The sequence below is a fragment of the Choloepus didactylus genome, chromosome 6 (genome assembly GCF_015220235.1).
Source record: "Choloepus didactylus isolate mChoDid1 chromosome 6, mChoDid1.pri, whole genome shotgun sequence".
Classification (NCBI taxonomy): Eukaryota; Metazoa; Chordata; class Mammalia; order Pilosa; family Megalonychidae; genus Choloepus; species Choloepus didactylus.
In genome coordinates, this window is record NC_051312.1 from 36,137,007 (window position 1) to 36,156,180 (window position 19,174).

The window sequence follows — 19,174 nt, forward strand, 5'->3', positions numbered from 1 at the left end:
AGAAAAACCCCTTGAAGTCCCTGTCAAAACTAATCTTCTCAGGAGAAGCACTTGTTGATAACCACCTCACTTTGTGCAACAGCGGGGAAGATCAGGGCCTGCCGGAAAAACCAGCCTCTGACCTACCCATCTCCACATGGCACCAGGCCCCACACAATTCCTGACCTGGCAGAAGGAGGGCCCCCACCCCCTTTTCCGTTTCCATCTCAAGCTGGGCCCATTTTAGCACCAGCCACCCAAAGCAGGAAGGCCAACTCTGCAGCTTTCCAGACTGAAAGAGACCCTGGCTGAGTGCCAGTCTCCCCCCACCCCCGCTTCCCGCCCCCCACCGTGATTTAACCCTCCATCCTGCAGAGTGGAGCCTCATGTCTTCCTGCTGCAAAGTTTGCCAGCGCCTTTTCAAGCGGTTTTCCTCTACTGAACCGGCCCTGAGAAATCGTGCATAAAGATTTCCCTCTACAGGTGGTTGTGGGCTGTAGCAGTTTTTGCTCTCCCAATGGAAACATTTTTTTTTTATTTCATTTTACCCACTAATAGTTTTTTTTTTTTTTTTAAGATAATTTTGCTCACACCCACTAAAGACAGCATCTTCTCCAAATAGTCAGGAAAAGAGAAGAGAAAATTCTCTGGGCAAGAAATGTTACCACTCCGCTCACCACCTCCCTACCCTCTTTTTATCTCCCCACCCTCCCCCACTTTGCTCTGACTTCATGAAGCCTTTTTGGAACTACATTTTCATGTGCAAAATAATTACAAGGATAAAGACATTTGATGAATGAGAATCAATCCAAAACAGACAAAGTGGAAGCAGCACTTTCGACTACAGAATCCCCCTCCTCTCCACACCACAAATCACTCTGGGGGGTGAGGGGCGGCACAGCATCCCCTCCCCAGTTTAACACCACTGGGTGTCCTCCAACTGGCCTGCCTCCTGCTAAAATCACACACATACACACACAAGACCCCAAGAAAGCCTGCACAAGGAGTCTAGGCAATTTGCACAAATATAAATTGTTCAATGAAAAAGACAGTAATCATGGTCAGCCACACAGGTCTGCTCCTCCAAACATTCACCAACTGACATCGTAAACTTCGCCAAAGCCAAACACAAGACAGTGCATGGTCGAACCTACCTTGGCGAGCTCCTTCACTTTCTGTGCAAATGTTTTCCCCTCCGCACGTTTTACATAGATTTCTAGGGAAATCTGGAAGGACTGGTGAGGGGGTGGGAGAGGTGAAGGAATGAGGGTAATATAAATAAGGAAGCGTTTTAAAGGCACCACGCAAAAAGCTCGGGATTTCACGTTATGTGTCTGCACTCTTCCCGGAGCAAAGCAAAACAGTTCGCGTTCAGTGCCAGACTTGGAGGGAGAGGGAAAAGAGAGAGGGTGGGGGAGAGAAGGGAGGGGGAGCGGAGGGAGGGGGAGAGAAAGAAAGGGGGGAGGCGGCTGACGGAGCGAGGAAAAGAAGAGAAAGAGGAAATTAGAGAAGGTAGAGGGAGGAGAGAGGGGAGGGTAGGGGAAGGGAGGGGGGAGAATGAGAGAAGAAAGGAGGGGGAGAGCCAGGGGGAAGGAGAAGAGAGAGGAGGCAGCCCCCTCCCACGCTCCCACCCCCACACATTCAGGCACCTACTGAGTAACTGATCAGAGCAAAGAACTCATCACCCACGTTCGAAAACCCCATTTGGGGACCAAGTCCCGATGCACACGCACCCGGGGTCTATTTATAGACAGACCCTAATGATATTGCAATGCATTCTGAACATAAATGTGTGTGTGCGGATTACACGTTCCTTTGACAGGTATGATTTTTTTTCCTTTTTTTGTTTTTTGTTTTTTGTTTTTTGCACTGCAGTGCGTCTGATTATATCTGGATTTTCTTCTTTCTTTTTTTTCTTTTTTTGCATCAGAAAAACATGCATCAGTTTTGAAGGTGCTGGGGGAAAATGGTGGGGGTCTCCGTGAATGCAGAACCCTGTCTCCCCCCCCGCCCCCCCCGTAAAGCTGGGATATTTGCAGAGTTAGGGCTGTTGGAAAAGGCTCCAGCTCTGGCTCGGTGTAGCACGCCCAGTTCCAGCAGTGTGTGCTATTGACCTGCATTGACGTCAGTGCGTCATTAGGTCTCCCTTAGAAACACTGACTTTCAAAAATAGTATCAAATTAATTCAGTTGGAGCCTGGTGAAGAAAGGCTACTAGCTGGAATCAGCCATAAAACTCCAGAATTTTCAGCCCCAGATCTTTTCTTCTTTTTCTAGGAGCTAAATAGGAATCAGATTGTATGGAAAATGCCATTGATGGGATTTTTTTTTCCTTAAGAAAAGCGACCAAATTAGATTGCAAAACCCAGAACAGCCTCTTTTTTTTCCTTTCCCCTTTTTTTTCTGATCTAAAAATAGCTGGCTGCTTGAGCTGACTGCAGTATCTTTTGTGTTGCAGTTCTCTGTTTTTAGCAGTCTGGTCCCAGTGAAGGGTGGAACACAAGTACAGATATTGATCTATAGATATTTGAGAAGCCAGGAATTAATTTGAATATAACAGGTGTGCCTTATTGCAGCAGTGGGTAATAAAGAGGGGGCTCCATGAGGAGCTTTATGCCATTCACACTTTCCCATTTCATTCTTTTTTTCAATTCATATTTTAAGACATAATTCCCACCCCACTGGTCCCACGTGACCTCTGACCAGCACATGCAGCCCCCATTCATACAAACATAAAGCACTGGTGCATTCACACTTAGCAGAGACAGTACATTCATAAGCAAGGCTCTAGGGTGTGCTTTCCTGACATGACTGCTTGGCAGAAAAGGCCCAGAAACCCACCAAAATAGGATTGGGTTTCAGCCGGCATGATTTAAATACGCTACCTGACAATTAGATGGCATTGGGAAAATATGCATTTATTAAAAACCTGCTTTATATGGAAGGGGACCAGCCACACACTTCACATAGCTACATAAAGTTTTAACTGCTCAATTTTACAATCGTACGTTTTTTGTATACATCTATGAATTATACACGTGAACACAGAGTTTCTCCTCCGTGGAAACAAGGTGGGTGAGATTACACCACTTTCAAAGTTTTGGGGGGGAGGGGGATGGCTAGATTTTTCCATTTTCATGGGAGCTGGTTTACAATAATTTTGTAAAGTTGTCATTTTCCATATTTCTCGCTTCCCGATCCTCTCTCCCTGACCCACCCTCCTCAGGAGTGCTGCACTTGTGCCTCTGGGTGATAAAAGAATTTGATTTCTTTGACCTATTCAGTCTTGGGCCTCTGCTGAGACTGTTAATGAGAGGACTAATTAAGGCCATTGTGTACAGGGGCTCTTGCAGTTGCCACTTGGATGATAAGGGATGTGTGGCGGGCCTTGGGTGGAGAAGAAGGACAGCCCAAGATGAATTTAAATCATATTACTTAACCTCGTGGGCCTTAATTTTTTTTTCTTTTTGATACACCCACAAGGTCAGATTTCCAATTCATACCTACCCAGGCATTTTTGCTTATTACTATATCCTAAAAGAATGAGGCCCCTGCTTTCATTCCCTGAAATCTGGTTGGGGGGACAGAAACAGGTAAGATCTTATTGCGCCCAAGGACAGAATATGCATTATTCTACCATGCCAATCTAGTTTGGGGAAAATCATGCCCCAGCTACTACCCATTTACTTCCTTTTTCCAGCCCCAAGGAGGGGCTACACAGGTGACTGTGGGGCTACAGTTTATCTAAGGACAATTCTTGGTGACTGGAAGAGTCTTCAGCTGACAAGACTGACTGCATGTTTTCCCTTCTTTCCCTCCTTTCTTCTCTGAGGGTCCAGGGAGGACAAGGCAGCTGCCAGTGATCCATGCTGCCACAGAAGCAGCTGCAACAGAAGGGAGATGCTATGAGAAAACCATGAGAAAACCGAGTATTCCCTCCCACCCCCTCCCAGCCCAGCACTCCTAGACTTTGGTAAAGATACTGGATGCTTCCAGCCAGCCAGGCACCTGCCAACCACTACCCAGGCTTGCAAGGGCTCCCCTACACTCTGCGTTACAAATGCATTCATTCACAGAAACGTAGTCATTCATGCACCTGTACAACCATATTCATTCATATTTTAGCCATAACTGCAGCCACCCATTCCCCTGCAAAGGCTGAGCAAGTGTGCACAGCAAGAACATGCTTTTAGAAGGCTGCATTCTCTCCTTCCCCCTTGCATACCACACACACACACACACACACACACACACACACACACACACTCTCACTCTATGCCCTGCTTCCTCTGAAGTGCAAAGTCCTGGCAGGAATGAATTTCTGCCATTCAGTTGAATCTTCAGCCTGTGTAAAAACCCACTGACCTCATCCATGATTAGATCATGGACAAGATGCTCAAATGCTGGTAGAACTGCAGATGTCTTTGTGGATGAGGGGAGCCAGTTCTTTTACTGGCCTGTGCGGGACACTGATTACGTGCTTCAACTTGGCGGGCCTGGGCTGGGGGACCTGATCAGCCCCTGGGGAGGGTGGTGGGCACGGGCGACAGCGCCCTCCACAGCCCCCCAGGCCTGGGAAAGTGGAGCCGGAGGCAGGCCCCATTTCCTCACCCAAAATACCACCGTTAGGGGAGGCTTGCCGGAGGAACCGCCTTTTCCCCACCCCCTTATCTTGCCCGGACACTCCCCGTTGCCAGTGCAACTCCCATCACCACCAGTGCGCATACATTGTTGCCAGACACCGTTGCCAGAGGAACTCCTGCCCCTTTTCAAACAACCTCCGTGCTCTCTTAGAACCAATCCTAACCTCCGCACCCTCTCAGAACCAATCCTAGCCTTTATCCCCTCAGTATTGACTTGTAACAACCCCCGCCCTCTATGCCAGCCTATATAACCTGTGCTCACCCCTAATAAACTCTCTTAGCTTCTTCACCCTCAAAGAACCGTGTCCTGCCTGTTCCTTCTCGCCGCCCTCCACACCTTGCACGCCTCCGCCGGGGACCGGGCCCAGTCCCCCGCCTCGCCCTCGCCTCCGGGAAAGAGCCCCCGCCGCCGGTACCCTCCGAGCAACGCCGAGAGCCGAGGGTTCAGCAACCAGCCGCCCCCCCCCCAGACAAATCAACGGCGACCGCAGGCCTGGTTTTCTTCACTTGGCAGCCCAGTGAATAAAGTGAGGGCCAAGGGAGGGGCTTGCAATGTGGCCCAAGACTGTTCAATGTCCCACTTGGTCTGTTCAGATCCTGTGCTTAGAAGAGAAGTGAAAGGAGGTTAAAATGAAAGTTGTGGTGAGCAGGCAAATACCGCAGGAGCCAAAATTTGGCATGCCAAGGCCTTGGGAATTCTTGTTGGTCTGCACTGGGGCTAAGGACACCCAAGCTGTCTATATAACCTGGATGGTGAGCTGGGGATTCTGCATTTCCCCCTCCAGATCCACTCTGCATTCTCTCCACTCTGCTCTGTGCCCTGACAGAGGTGACCTCTATGGAGTTCATTACTGGACTCTCTTGACCTATGGATTAGCCAATGGGGAGCGCTGGAAAGGAAATCCAAGGGCAGGAGGAGAGCACAGGAGAGTATTTATTCTCTCCTCTCCCTCCCTGCCAAGCTATAGGTTGTCTGTGATTCTGCCCTTCTCCAGTCAGGTGACCCTCTTGCACAGCTACAGGTACAGCTCTTCCAAGTTCTATAACCACTCCTTCTCCTTGTCACCCAGAGGTAGTAATGGCTCCCAGCTATTGCTAGCCCAAGTGTGTTTTACCATCTCTTACTGGCTTCCTTTAACACTCCCCACACCTTTGTAAATAGTCCTTCATCACACTGTCTTCCTGATTTGAGTGCCATCTGTGTACTGTTGGGACTTTAAAATGTAAAAATAAAATGTTCTGGATTTGAAGAGGTGAACTTCTCTGTCCTCCGCAGTCTGACTTTGGGATAGCTGGTTTCCCATTCCCAATTGCGTACCCCTTGGGATGGGGGACTATGTATGTATGCATGTATGTATGTATCTGTCTGTCTGTCTGTCTGTCTGTCTGTCTATCTATCTATCTATCTATCTATCTATCTGTCTGTCTGTCTGTCTGTCTGTCTTGGCTTTCACAAAAATTATTGTCCTTTCTTCTTGGGCTGGATGGGTGGGTGTTTGGGGGATGCCTACTTCTGGCACTAAACCAGCTAACAGGAACATGTTAACCAGCAGACATTACTTCTTTTCCCCCTACTTCTAACCCAGTGGAGACAGGACCCCCGAGAGTTGGAAATGAAGTGTATCTGTGTATGCATGAATGCATCTAGACCAATAATTCTCAGGCTCTCTAGATCTGTGGAATTCTTCAGTAGGGCAAAAGTCTGAATCTACACACCTTCTTGGCTACCTAAAGAAAAAAAAAATTCCCATGAGATTGCTGGCTAGATAGTGTTTAATTTATTGACATAAAGACAGGTGAGCTTTGCCAACAAATTACATGAAATTAAAAGAGTAGATGCTGCTGGAGATATTGCAGAGTAGTGGGTAAGGAGTGGGTAAGGAGGAAATGGACCATAAGCTAAGCTGTTTACCAGTTTTGTGATCATAAGCAAGTTATTTAATTTCTCTAAGCCTCAGTTTCCTCCTTATAAAATGGGAATGATAAAAGTGATAGCACCATACTCTTAAGAATTACCAGGAAGACTGTATGAGATAATAGATTTGAAAGTACATAATATAAGTGCCTGGCCCAGAGTTAGCCAACAATAAACATTAGCTATTTAACTATCAAGAATATAAGCATGCTTCTACAAATGGCCATCTATGGAACATCCAGGACTTTCAACAGTAAGATACTCATTTTGGATGATGACCTGAAGATAACACACACACACATACAACTGAAATAAAATAATACTTGGCCTTACAACCTTCAACACATTCTAATGTTTCCTCCTTTGTTCTACTTATTTAAAAATGTGGGTCACAACCCATTAATGGAGAAAACAGAGAGAAACAGATCTGGTAGCCCCTCTGGGATAAATGCCACGAGGACTGGGTCATCCTTGGGAGTAACAGAAGTGGTAAGGATCATTTCTTGATACCTTCCAAACAGGTAGTGCCTCATTAATGGGAGAAAAATTCAGTTGGGGTGTTCTTTGCAGAATCTGAAATTCACGCAAGAAGCATTTGGGAGGACTTGTGAATAAGGAACTAGACGTATGGATGCAGAACCTAAATGTATAAAACATGCTGGTTCCCCTCAATGAGACTACAGTTTAGTAACAGAGTTAAGGTTAGTTTACTCATTCATTCATTTAAGAAATCTTTATTGAGCACCTACGATTTGTAAGGAAGCACTACCTACACCAGTGAACTAGACAGAAGTTCCTACCCTCATGGTAGTGACGGGCAAAAAATAAATAACCAAATAAACATTATATGGTGTCAGAAAGTGGCAATGTCTCTTAAAAAAGTAAGGAAATGGAGAATGACTTGTAGGAAGCACTCTTCTAGATAAAGCGGTCAGGAAATGCTTCTAGAAGACATGGCTTTGATCAGAAACATGACATGAGGGAGTGAGCCATGTAAATTCTATGAGATGTGTGTCCCATTAAGAAGGGTCAACAAATGCAAATACAATGAGACAGAAATGAGCTCGGAATGTTCCAGAAGCAGCAATAGAGCCAGGGTGGCTAGAGCTTACTGAACAAGGCAGAGTGGTGGGACGGGGTGTCTGAGAGGTAGATGGGGGCCAGATTACATAGGGTATTAGACGTCATGTTAAGTCTTGAATTACATCTGAACGTGATGGGGAAAGATTGTAGACTTCTGAGGAGGTGAGTGACATGATCTGATTTATGTTTTAAAAAAGATCATGTTTGCTACTGTGCAGAGAACTGACTGAAGAGGGCAAAAGGGGAAGCAATGGGACTGGTCAGGAGGCTATCAAACAATGCAGACAACAGATGATGGTGGCTTAAACCAGGCTAACAGTGATGGAGGTGGAGAGAAGTAGTTGGAATAAAGGTACCTACTTGGAAAGTTGATGCCCAATTTAGCTTCCCAGGGCTGCTGTAACAAATCATCACAAAGCGAGTGACTTAAAACAAAAGAAATGTATATTCTCTCACAGGTCTGGAAACTAGAAGTCTGAAATCTAGAAGTTGGGTGGGTCATTGTATCTCATAATGTTCTATGGGGTAGCCCTTCCTTGCTTCTTCCTAGCTTCTTTTTGGTGTTTGCCAGCAATCTTTGGTATTCCTTGACTTGTAGATGCATCACTCCAATCTCTGCCTCCATCATCACATGGCATTCTTCCTCTGTGTGTGTGTGTCTGTGTGTGTGTGTGTGTGTGTGTGTGTGTGTGTGTGTGTGTGTGTGTGTCTGGGTGTCTATTTTCTCTATTTTATTCCTCTAAAAGGACACCAATCATTGGATAGGGCCCACCCTAATCCAGTATGATCTCATCTTAACTAATTACATCTTCAAAGACCTTATTTCCAAATAAGGTCACATGCTAAGGTTCCAGGTGGATGTGAATTTTGAGGCAGGGGAACACTAGTCAATCCAGTGCTTCTACATATTCATAATACAACATAGAACATGAGGTGCCAAGTCAGAGTACATGATGTTGTGTGAACTCAAATGAAAATTACATCTGGCTGGGGGATAAGCTGGCACTTGAGCTGTGTTGTGTCTTCAAGGATGAGTGGGCAGAAATGGTAAGGGAGGAGAGGACATTCCAAAGAAAGGAAGAGCAAAGCAAAGGCAGAAAAGGGATAGAGAAGAGGGCATGTTCTGGGCCCAGGGGTAATTCTTGTGGATTATGGTGGCTCTGAAAGAGTGGAATTGAAGATAAGGCTAAACACATAAGTTTGGGATAAATCATACAAAGATCGTAAGTGCCATGACAGAGTTTGAGCAATGGTGAGCCGCTGCATGTTTCTGAGTGGAGAACTGTGTGCACAATCAAAGCTGAGCTTAGAGAGTATTCAGCAGCTAGAGGCTGCAGGAGAACCTGGGTATCTCTACTTTGGACCTCAGTAAACTCATCTGTCAAGCAGATCTTTATCCTTCCCTGCTCCTGAATCTCTTGTTCCAGCTAGACCAGCCTTCTTCAGTGGGCTGGCCACAATCATCCCCATCTCCCAGCATTTCTCAGTACCTACAGCACCTTCCCCAGCTCCTGTCCATTTATGCAAATCCTCCCCATTCTTCTCCAGCCCCTTGCCTCCATTGCTCTGACCCTTCTTTGAGCTATCAAAGCGCTCATCTGCCCCACTCATATTGGCTCTTTACCTCATATGCCCTTTCACATTTCCTGAAGTGTGTATTTCAAGAACATAGGACTTCCCCTATGAGATACAAATTTTTTGCAGTCAGGGATCTTATCTGGCACTTCCTTTGTTTTCTCCACAGTGTCTGGCACTCGATGGCCATTCAGTTAAATTGACCACCCCCAAACCTAATAAAAGTGAGTGACGAGAGCCAAGTTGCCTCCTAGAGAGCCAAGGGTGGAAAGGCAGTTGTCCAAATTCACATCCAGACACCTAGCCAAAGGGGACTCCTACTCATCCCCATCCCGATTCTTCATGGCCCTTCGCCCATTCCCTCACCATCCTAGAAATGAACACACTAAGATCTGGACACACGTATGCTTCACTCTTTATAGAAGAACTTGACCTGGAGGATATCCCAGACATAGGGAATACAATCCACATCCAAGAAAACACCAACCCCATGATTTCCCTGAAGGAAACAGGAAAATGGACCTGGGTCAGATTCTGTATACTGCCCCTCTCCTCCTGACAGCTCTGTCTCTCCTCCAAAGATTGGTATCTGGTTTCTCGGGCTCCACTAGCTCTAAGACCTGGTACCGCACCACGTATCATTGTCAGGGAGACATTTTACTTACTTCAGGGGCTTCCACTCTTAAGTGCTTGTCCCATTAGAAATAACCAGTAGAGACACAGGTTTCAACGTAGCAACAAGGCTGTACAGGACTCCCTAAGCACCTGACACCTTGCAGGAAAAGGGGTCACTTAAGGACACACTGCAGTGGGCCCAGATGATGGGTTTCCTTCTCTTCTGCTGCCGTGAACACTCAATTTGGTGCTCGGCCTCTCCTTGGCCTCTGTTCCTCACTGATTCTTTCCAAATGCTCCGTCTGCAATTTCCGGGAGGAGGACTGGGGTTCGGAGCAGTCAGTGAGGTCAGCGACACAGGAAAGATGAAGAAGTCATTCGTGCCTCAGGTGTTGCCTCTGTGCTGGGTCTAGGCTCAAATAAGACGGAGCACCTGACCCAAACAGCTCAGAGGCTGCTCGTGGAGACCCACCAACACGAGATGACAAAAGCATCGGGGCAGAAACTGAAGAGGGATGTGGAGACCCCCTTCCTCTCCGGAGTTCTCCCCGCCTCTCTCCCAAGTTTAGATTTAAATCTGGGACCAGCTCTTCTTGGAGTAGGGTCCCCTTAGCCTGTCTCCTTCTCCCATCCCTGAAACTCGGGAGCTTCGGAAGGGCGGAAGTGGGGGTGGAGGTGGAGAAACCTCCATTCACCAAGTACTATAGCCACCCCACCCCCAAATCCGAGCTAGGGCAGAGCTCTGCACCCCACCTCCACACCCCAATTCCTGGGCAGGGTGGTCGGACCGGGGCCCAAGACTCGGGGGGCGGCGCGGCTGCAGCAGGCCGACTCTCCCGCAGCCTCTCCAGGCCCGCCAGCCCCCGGCGCCGCGGCCGCCCTCCCACGCGTGGAAGCCGCGCGGCAGCGGAGGCGGTGGCCGGCTGGGCCTGCCAGTCACGCGGCCGGCACGCGGCCCTGCGCTGCGGGCACGTGAGGGGGCGGGGCCTGCGCCCAGGATCCCCTCTCGCGGCTGCTTACGTACGAGCGCCTCCCGCCCGGCACAGTCGCCCCCGCGCCGCTGCGCGCGCCGCCCCCGCCTTGAGAGCTCCCGCGCGGGGGCGGGCCGGGAGCGGGAGGAGCGGGAGTTGGGGGAGGGGGGAGACGGTGGGTGGTAGTGGCGGGCTGGAGCGGCGGGAGTCAGGGACTGCGCTACGCCCTCAGCCCCAAGAAGCCACCTCCTCAAGTCTCAACAAAGGCTCTCCAGGCTCCTCCGGGTTTTGGTTTTTGTTTATTTCTGGGTTTGGGGCGAGGAGAAGCAGGGATGCGGGATAAAGCTGCTGGTTGCAGCGGCCGGGAGCGAGGGGCACACTGGGGGGGAGGGACCCCATCCACCCACGCGCGCTTGCTCTCCAGGCGCTGATGATGTCTTGCCCGCTTCGCTGCTCTGGCTCTGCGCGTGACTCTGCTTCGTGAGGGCAGAATTCTGCAGCGTGCACTTGGGGTGAGGGGTGGGGGTTGGCTCCTAGCATTGCTCTTTGGACATGCCCGCCGTCGCGCTTACCAAACTGCCCGGCGCTCCACGTATCTGACTCTCGTCTACCTTGCTTTCCCATGCGAGATCATTCTTCTCCCAGTCCCCCGTGTCCCCTGTCCACTGCACCAAGATAGAGTCTTGTGTCTTCATCCTGCACCTGGCTGCCCCCCGAGGGTACTGAAAGCGCCCATTCCTTTCTCTGGGCCCCCACTTCCTCACGGCCTCTTCTAGGGCGTGCACCATAGCTGCTGGCAGCAGAGGGGCAGGGTGGGGGGAGTGGGACTGCACACAGACTGTCCACAAGGCCCCTTCCGTGCACACCTTTTTTGGAACAGAGCAGTGGAAAAACAAACAAGAACTCTGCAGGAGGAGATGAAGCCAAAACACCAGCTCGTTTCCACTCTCCCCATGTTGATCACCCAGCACGTGTGTCCGCCCCCAGGGTAAATATTGTGGTTTGGTTCTGCTTAGCGCCAAGAAGGTGCACTCGCTTCCCCTGTAACTGGGCAGCAGGGCCTGGCCCCAGCTCTCTCTTCTGGGATGTGGTGCTTTTGACGCAGGGTCCAAGATAAGACAGTGTGTGTTGGACAGAGAGAGAGAGAGAGAGAGAGGCTAGGTGAGAAAATAAATATGAAAAGCAAAAGATACTCAGAAATGAGACTCTGTGCCCTTCCTGGTGGTATAATGGTTTGTCCTGGAGGGTGTCCGCTCACTCCCTGAGGGAGAGGTTGTGTAAGAGCTATTTTGCCTCTCCTTTCCATTGGTGTTCATTCTGGGCACAGAGTGACAGACCTGGGGCCCCCTCTTCCAAGAAGCAGGCCTGGACTGAAGTCTCATCAGGAGAGCTTCTGAGCTGGGTGTTGAGAACTCTAGGTTCCTGCAATATCCGCTATTTAAGAGCTTGCTCAGAAGAGCTTGACCTGGGGAGGCTCCTTGAAAGTGCTTTGCAAACAAGCTCTGTCAGCCCCAAAAGAAGTTTGAGGAGGTGGTTCCATTTCCCCTAGTCCTTCCTAAGCTACAGCCTATTGGATGTGTTGAACCTGGTTGCCTTCAACATCCACAACTTCAGGACATCCTTCCAGAGTGTGCTGGTTTGAATGTATTATGTCCCCCAGAAAAAGCCATATTCTTTGATGCAATCTTGTGGGGCAGACATACTAGTGGGGATTAAGTTGGAACATTTGGATTAGGTTGTTTGCATGGAAATGTGCCCCACCCAACTGTAGGTGATAGCTCTGATGAGATATTTCCATGGAGGCATGGCCCATCCATTCAGGGTGGGCCTTGATCAGTGGAGCCATATAAATGGGCTGACAAACAGAAGGAACTCAGTGCAGCTGCAGCTGTGAGTGATGTTTTGAAGAAGAGCTACAGCCAAGAGGGACACTTTGAAGAAAGCACAGGAGCTACAGATGAGAGACATTTTGAAGATGGCCATTGCAAGCAGACTCTTGCTCCAGAGAAGCTACGAGAGGACAAATACCCCAAGTGCATCTAAGAGTGACATTTTTGAGGAACTGTAGCCTAGAGAGGAACGTCCTGGGAGAAAGCCATTTTGAAACTGTACTTTGGAGCAGATGCCAGCCATGTGCCTTCCCAGCTAACAGAGGTTTTCCGGACACCACTGGCCTTAAGACTGTAACTGTGTAACCAAATAAACCCCCTTTTATAAAAGCCAATCCATGTCTGGTGTTTTGCATTCCAGCAGCATTAGCAAACTAGAACACAGAGTAATCTATGCTCAGGTCACATTTGTTTCTCCAAATTCTTGTTGCCCAGTGTCTTAGTTTCCTGTCTGTTAAAAAAAATACCATACAATGGATTGGCTTAACAACAGGAATTTATTGGCTTATGATTTCAGCTTCCTGGGCTTGATATCTTCTGGCTGACTGGGAATTTGGGGGGTTCTTTGGCTTTTCAGTCACAGGCCAATGCACATGGCATTGTCTCCTTTCTCTTCCGGTGACTTGCAGCATCTGGCTGTACCTGGTGGCTTCCTCTTCAGTGTCCAATTTCCTTTACTTATAAGGAGGACTTCAGCCATATTGGATTCAGGCCCAACCTCATTCACTTTGGGTACACCTTAATAATACTTTCGAAGGTCCCGTTTACAAATAGATTTACACCCACAGGACCAGGGGTTGGGCCCTGATCATGCCTTTTTTGGGGGTTGTGAATCGATCCCCAGCACTCAGGATAGCAGTTTCGTATGGTTTAGTAACAACTGGTTCCTTTGGACTTTAATTTTGTCTCCTGTTGTTTCCTCGAAGACAGATTTATGTTCAAATATTTGAAGAGCCTCAGAAAAGGTTGCATTTCTTGGGGAAGGAAAGGACAGCACAGAGCTCTGGGATCCTTTGGCCATTTATTTATTGATCATGGTTTTTGAGGGCCTGCTGTGTGCTGTGCCCTGTGCAATCACTGGGGAAACAGTTAAAACATCATTGGCTCTGGTGTTGGGGAGTTTCGGTCCATTGAGAAGACAGTGAATGATTATATCACAGTGAGGTGATTGCTATAACTGCAATGCTCATGAAGTGCAGTGAAAACACAAGGGTAGAATCTGCTGAAATCTGCCCCCGGGAGTGTGTCAGTCAGCTTGGGTAATGTTATGCTGCAGTAACAACATCATAGTGGCTAAAAACAAAGATTTTATCTTTCTCACATTCGTGACCATCAGAGGTCTCCTGTGGTTCTGATTCATGCTCTCTTCATTTTGGAACCAAGGTTAGAGATGCAGTCCCTATCTGGGACTGGCTGGTCTCACAGCAGAGGGAAGGGAGAGATGTCAGAGTCATTGTAATGGCTCCTGTCTCAAAGTGGCGTTGTCACTTCCACTCATGTTTCATTGGCCAAAGAAAGTCATGTGATTAAATCTGTCACAAGTGGAGTAGGAAGTATATCCTCCCATAGGCTCAGGCCATTGGGGAGGGACAGTGATTATCTTGACCAATAATATAACCTACCACAAATTCCCAGAGGAGGTGATGCTTGGGCTGATTGCAAAAGAAGATTACAACTGTGGGCAAGACAAGGCAGGGGAGGATGTTTATGCCAACAAAACCCCATTGGCCTCAGGCATGGAGGCATAAAACTGCCTGGTACATTCAGGAAAAGTCTCCCAATCAGCAACCGTTACGCTCTAAGTCAGCACAATGTAGGCCACCATTCTTCATCCCCCACCCCATATTTCAGTCCCTTTTAAGGGTTTGCACCTCAGCCCTGGGGTTGCCACTAAGGGAGAGGATGCTGATTGGCTGCTGTACACCTTCCTGGAGAAAACAGACCCAACTTGCCCAAAAAGACTCTTGTCCTCCACAGATACTGGAATATCTCTGGGAAAACAGAGGTGCCCTTAAAAAAGACAATCAGCAGGCTGCTGTGAGATCCTAATCCTTGAAGCCTTAGAGACTGGACAGTGGTGGGACTGGAGGCTAGCAAAGTGACTGTTGCAGGTGTCAAGTCTTCCAGTTTTCAGCCTGTGTTCCTGGAGCAGTTTCAGGGGACGTCTCCAGATGGTTCTGATGGCCACCTGTGTCTCAGCCAACCCAGCTGTTCTCTCTGCTAGTAAGCATCGTCAAGGGACCTCATTTCCTGTCCTCTGCTTTCACGTTCTATCTTGCTTTAGGTATTAAAAGAGGGACACCCTTGGCCAAGCTGCCTAGCTAGAAGACACGCCCTCAGATAGTGCTAAGCAAGAATAAATTGTGTTCTTGATTCCGTAACTACCAGTTAAACCCTTTGTAGTCATTGTCTTTGCCTACATGATATTGTAAATGCCTGGAAGACAGGGCTCCTGGCATGTACTTTTTCCCTGCTCCATGTCCCCCAAGGCAGTAGTTCCTTGGGTATTGTAGCTACCCATGGAAGATTTATAGATGGTTTCATTAATTGGAAGGCAACCACTCTGAGAAAGAGTTCAGGAATCTTTCAGATGCAAGTAATTGAAAATCCAGCCTAAGTGGCTGAAGTTAAAAGTGGATTTTTTTTCAGCCCACGTAACTGAAAAGTACATAGGATAGAATCACCTTCAGGCATAGCTTCTTGTAGGAGCTTGAAGTAGATACCTGGTTTCTCTTTCTGTCCATATCTAGGATCTGTTTTCTTCTTGACTGGCTCCATTCACAGACGTGCTTTTTCTGTCTGAGTGTAAAATGGCTGCAGAACCTCTATTGGATTCAAGTCCAATAGGAAAGAATGTCTGTTCCTCTCCCAGCATTCCTGGAAGAGTCTCATTTAGCATAGGTCTCTCCTGAACCAATTACTTTGGATCTGTGATGTGCCATTGACTTTTAAACCTAAGGTCATGAACCTGGGATGGAGCACTACCCCCAACCCAGGACTGCATCAGAGAGGGATAGTTCCCAGAGGGAGTCCAGGGGTGATTACCAGAGGAAAGCTGAATTAAAGCTGGTTGACAAAAACAACAGATGTGTGATTCACTGAAAAGTCTGTATTAGCTATTGCCACAATAATGCTCTATAACAAACTATCCTGGAACACAGTGTCTTACCATAATAAGCATTAATTTTTTTTGTGGGTATTTGGGACATCTCTACTTCAGGCTGCAGATTGACTAAGCTTGGTCCCAGATATAGACTGGGTTCACGTCTGACCCATTTTCTATCATCCTCCTTGGACCAGCAGACACCCAGGGCATATTCTTCTCATGGCAAATGGCAGGAGTGCAAGGAAGGGGGCAGAAATGCACCAGATCTCTTAATGCCTTGGCTCAGAACCCTGGGCAGGCTATTAGCTCCTCCCACATTCCAATGACTGAAAGAGTCACATGGCCAAACCCAACCTCCATGGGGAAGAGAAACATACTGAAAAATAATCCGGTTTATCATATTTTCACAAAAAGCAAGATCAGCAATAAGATTCAAAAATGCTGCCCAAGTCCCCCAAACTCTACCTGCCTATGGTGTTATTCATGATTGTTCCATGTCCATGTGGACATGCGTGAAAAAATTCTGCCAAGTAAATCACATATCAGGTGCTTTCTTCCTCCCTAATTCCCTAATTTCCCCTGACCACTCATCTCTCCTGGTCCCACCCTTCAGTCTTCCTTTAGATTTTCCTGCAGCAACTATCTGGGAGACCTGGGGAGATTCAGTTCAGCTCTTTTTCAGGTCTGATCCAGAGGCTATGATTGGTGGATGTCAACCACAGGTGAATGCCCACCTGTCTGGACTGTTGTAGAAGACATTCTTGCTGTGTTTGGGAGATAGGATAGGAAGAGATTATACTTGAGACCCTTCCAATTCTAAGATGCTCTGATTCTGGGTATCCTATGTCAAATTGTGACCTATCTAGTTGTATTTTTGAAGACAGTGTTTGACCTGTGAGTCTTTGGTCTCTTTGCTTCCAGTGTCTCCAATCTAGGATCCATCAGGGCATGAGACTACAGTAGACTCATGTGCTGTCTTGGATGTATTGTGTCCCCCAAGACTCCATGTTCTTTGGTGCGGTCTTGTGGGGGCAGATGTATTGGTGTTGGTTGGATTGTAATTCTTTGATTGGGTGTTTCCATGGAGATGCGGCCCACCCAGCTGTGGGTGATAACTCTGGTTGGATAGTTTCCGTGGAGGTGTGGCCCAGCCCATTGAACGTGGGTCTTGATTGGTTTACTGGCACACTGTGTAGGCTCAGACAGAGGGAGCGAGCTTGCTACAGCCAATAGGGACACTTTGAAGAATGCTCAGGAGCTGAGAAAGTAGGTGCAGATGAGAGATAGTTGAAATGGCCATTGAAAGCAGACTCTTGCTCCGGAGAAGCTAAGAGAGGACAAACACCCCAAGGGCAACTGAGAGTGACATTTTGAAGAGGAGCTGCGGCCTAGAGAGGAACTTCCTGGGAGAAAGCCATTTTGAAAACAGAACTTGGAGCAGAAGCCAGCCATGTGCCTTCCCAGTGAAAAGAGGTTTTCCGGACGCCATTGGCCATCCTCCAGTAAAGCTACTGTATTGATTAATTACCTTGGAACTTCAAGGCCTTAAGACTGTAACTGTGTAACCAAATAAACCCCTTCTTTAAAAAGCTGATCCATCTCTGGTGTTTTGCATTCTGGCAGCATTAGCAAACTAGAACAGCTCACATGCCTGGAACACTACTGTTCTGTCCTCTTTGAGGAATAGGAATTGGAAGAAGGCAAGTACCTTAGCAGCTACCTTTCTTTATAATGCCTGTCCTTGCCTCTAAAAAGCTTGAAGTGGAAGAGCCATCCCTGAAACATTAGTCTCCCCTTATTCTTTCTTTCTTTTTAAAAAGTGGATCTCCAAATAAAGGAAGCACAACTTTCTATTCTCTGTTCCAGTGGCTCAAAGCCCTCAACATTAGTGTCTAACTTGATTCTCCATGACTGCAGTTAAAGGCCATTTTTTCTCCTGTCTCATCTTTCACACCTTTATATATGGTAGGAGCTAGCTCTAACATTGGCATTGTAGAGACCCTTTCATTTTGTGGTTCCAGAAGACAGAACTGGTATTGCTTTCTTTTATTTTTATGTCAGTAAACAATTATTGAATGATTTTGATGTTCCCCAAAGTACTGCAGTGTTATGAGCATGGGCTTTGGAATCACATTGTTTGTGTTCCAGTTCTTCCTTTGCCCCTTACTGGGTGTGTGACCTGGGACCACTTTGCACCACAGTCTCTTTAACTGTAAAATGTGGTTGTAATAGTGTTTCTCTCATAGGGGGATCACAAGAGGTAAATGAGTTAATGCATATCAAATGCTCAGAATAGGGCTGGCATATGCATGCTCAACAAATGTTGGCTTTTATCCTGGTTTTGAATGAAAAAAGTCATTGTCTTCAAAGAACTCAGACTCAAAGGAGGAAAATGGCACTGACCACATTGTGATGTTTACTGTTTTCTTGTATAAGATGCTGAGGGCATATGAGTGGCTGTTAGAACACAGCAAGAGACAGTTACAAGGAGGCAAATTTTTATTTAAGACAAGAAAGATCTTCCTAACAATTAGAATCTATCAACAAATTGGTAAGTAATGAGTTCCCCTGTCATTAGAAGCATTCGGGCAATACAAACCCTGAATATCCATCCATCTAGAATTTGAAGGACCGAGCTTGCAAATGGGCGGTCCATAGCTGGATCCCGCCTACAAAGGTGTTTTGTTTGGCCTGCAAGGTAATTTAAAAAAAAAAAAAAAAGTCAGCGAGTCACCAAGGGATTAGGAATTTTTTGCTTAACAATCTAGATGTGTTCCACCCAGCACCCCATACCAAACTGGAAGATCTGGCAACAATGAGTCTACAATTCTGCATGTTGATAATGAAACTGAGCTGTGGCCGCTCCCTTCAGATACAGACCATTTTACATGGAAGCATATCTTATGTTCTCTTCTAGGGCCTTGTCTCTCATTTATATGACTCACCTGGCTCGTGTGTGTTTATAACACCTGTTACAGCAGATTCCAACACCTCTAGGAAGACCTGATCCAAAATTAACTCCCTCCTAATTCCAAGAGTCTGTACTTGTATTCTGAGACACAAATATGACCCCTGGTACAACACCGTTGGTTCAATGGGCCCTGCACACCTACTCCTTGCTAAATCCTATCTCACTAGGAACTGTAGAATACTAAACTGGACTGGGTGGGGTTCAGTTATATTTTAATTCAAATTAAGCAACAAACATCTAGCTGTTCTTTTCAGTGCTCCATAAGCACCTGGTACTTCCCTTTAACAGGTGAAGAAACTGAACTGCATGAGGGCTGGAAACTAGAGCAGGAAGCTAAATCCTTGGTGCATTGTCATTCTTAAAGACTGTAACGTCCCTGAGGACAAGGGTTTCATCCGTGGTTCCACGATACATGCCCAGCACAAAGT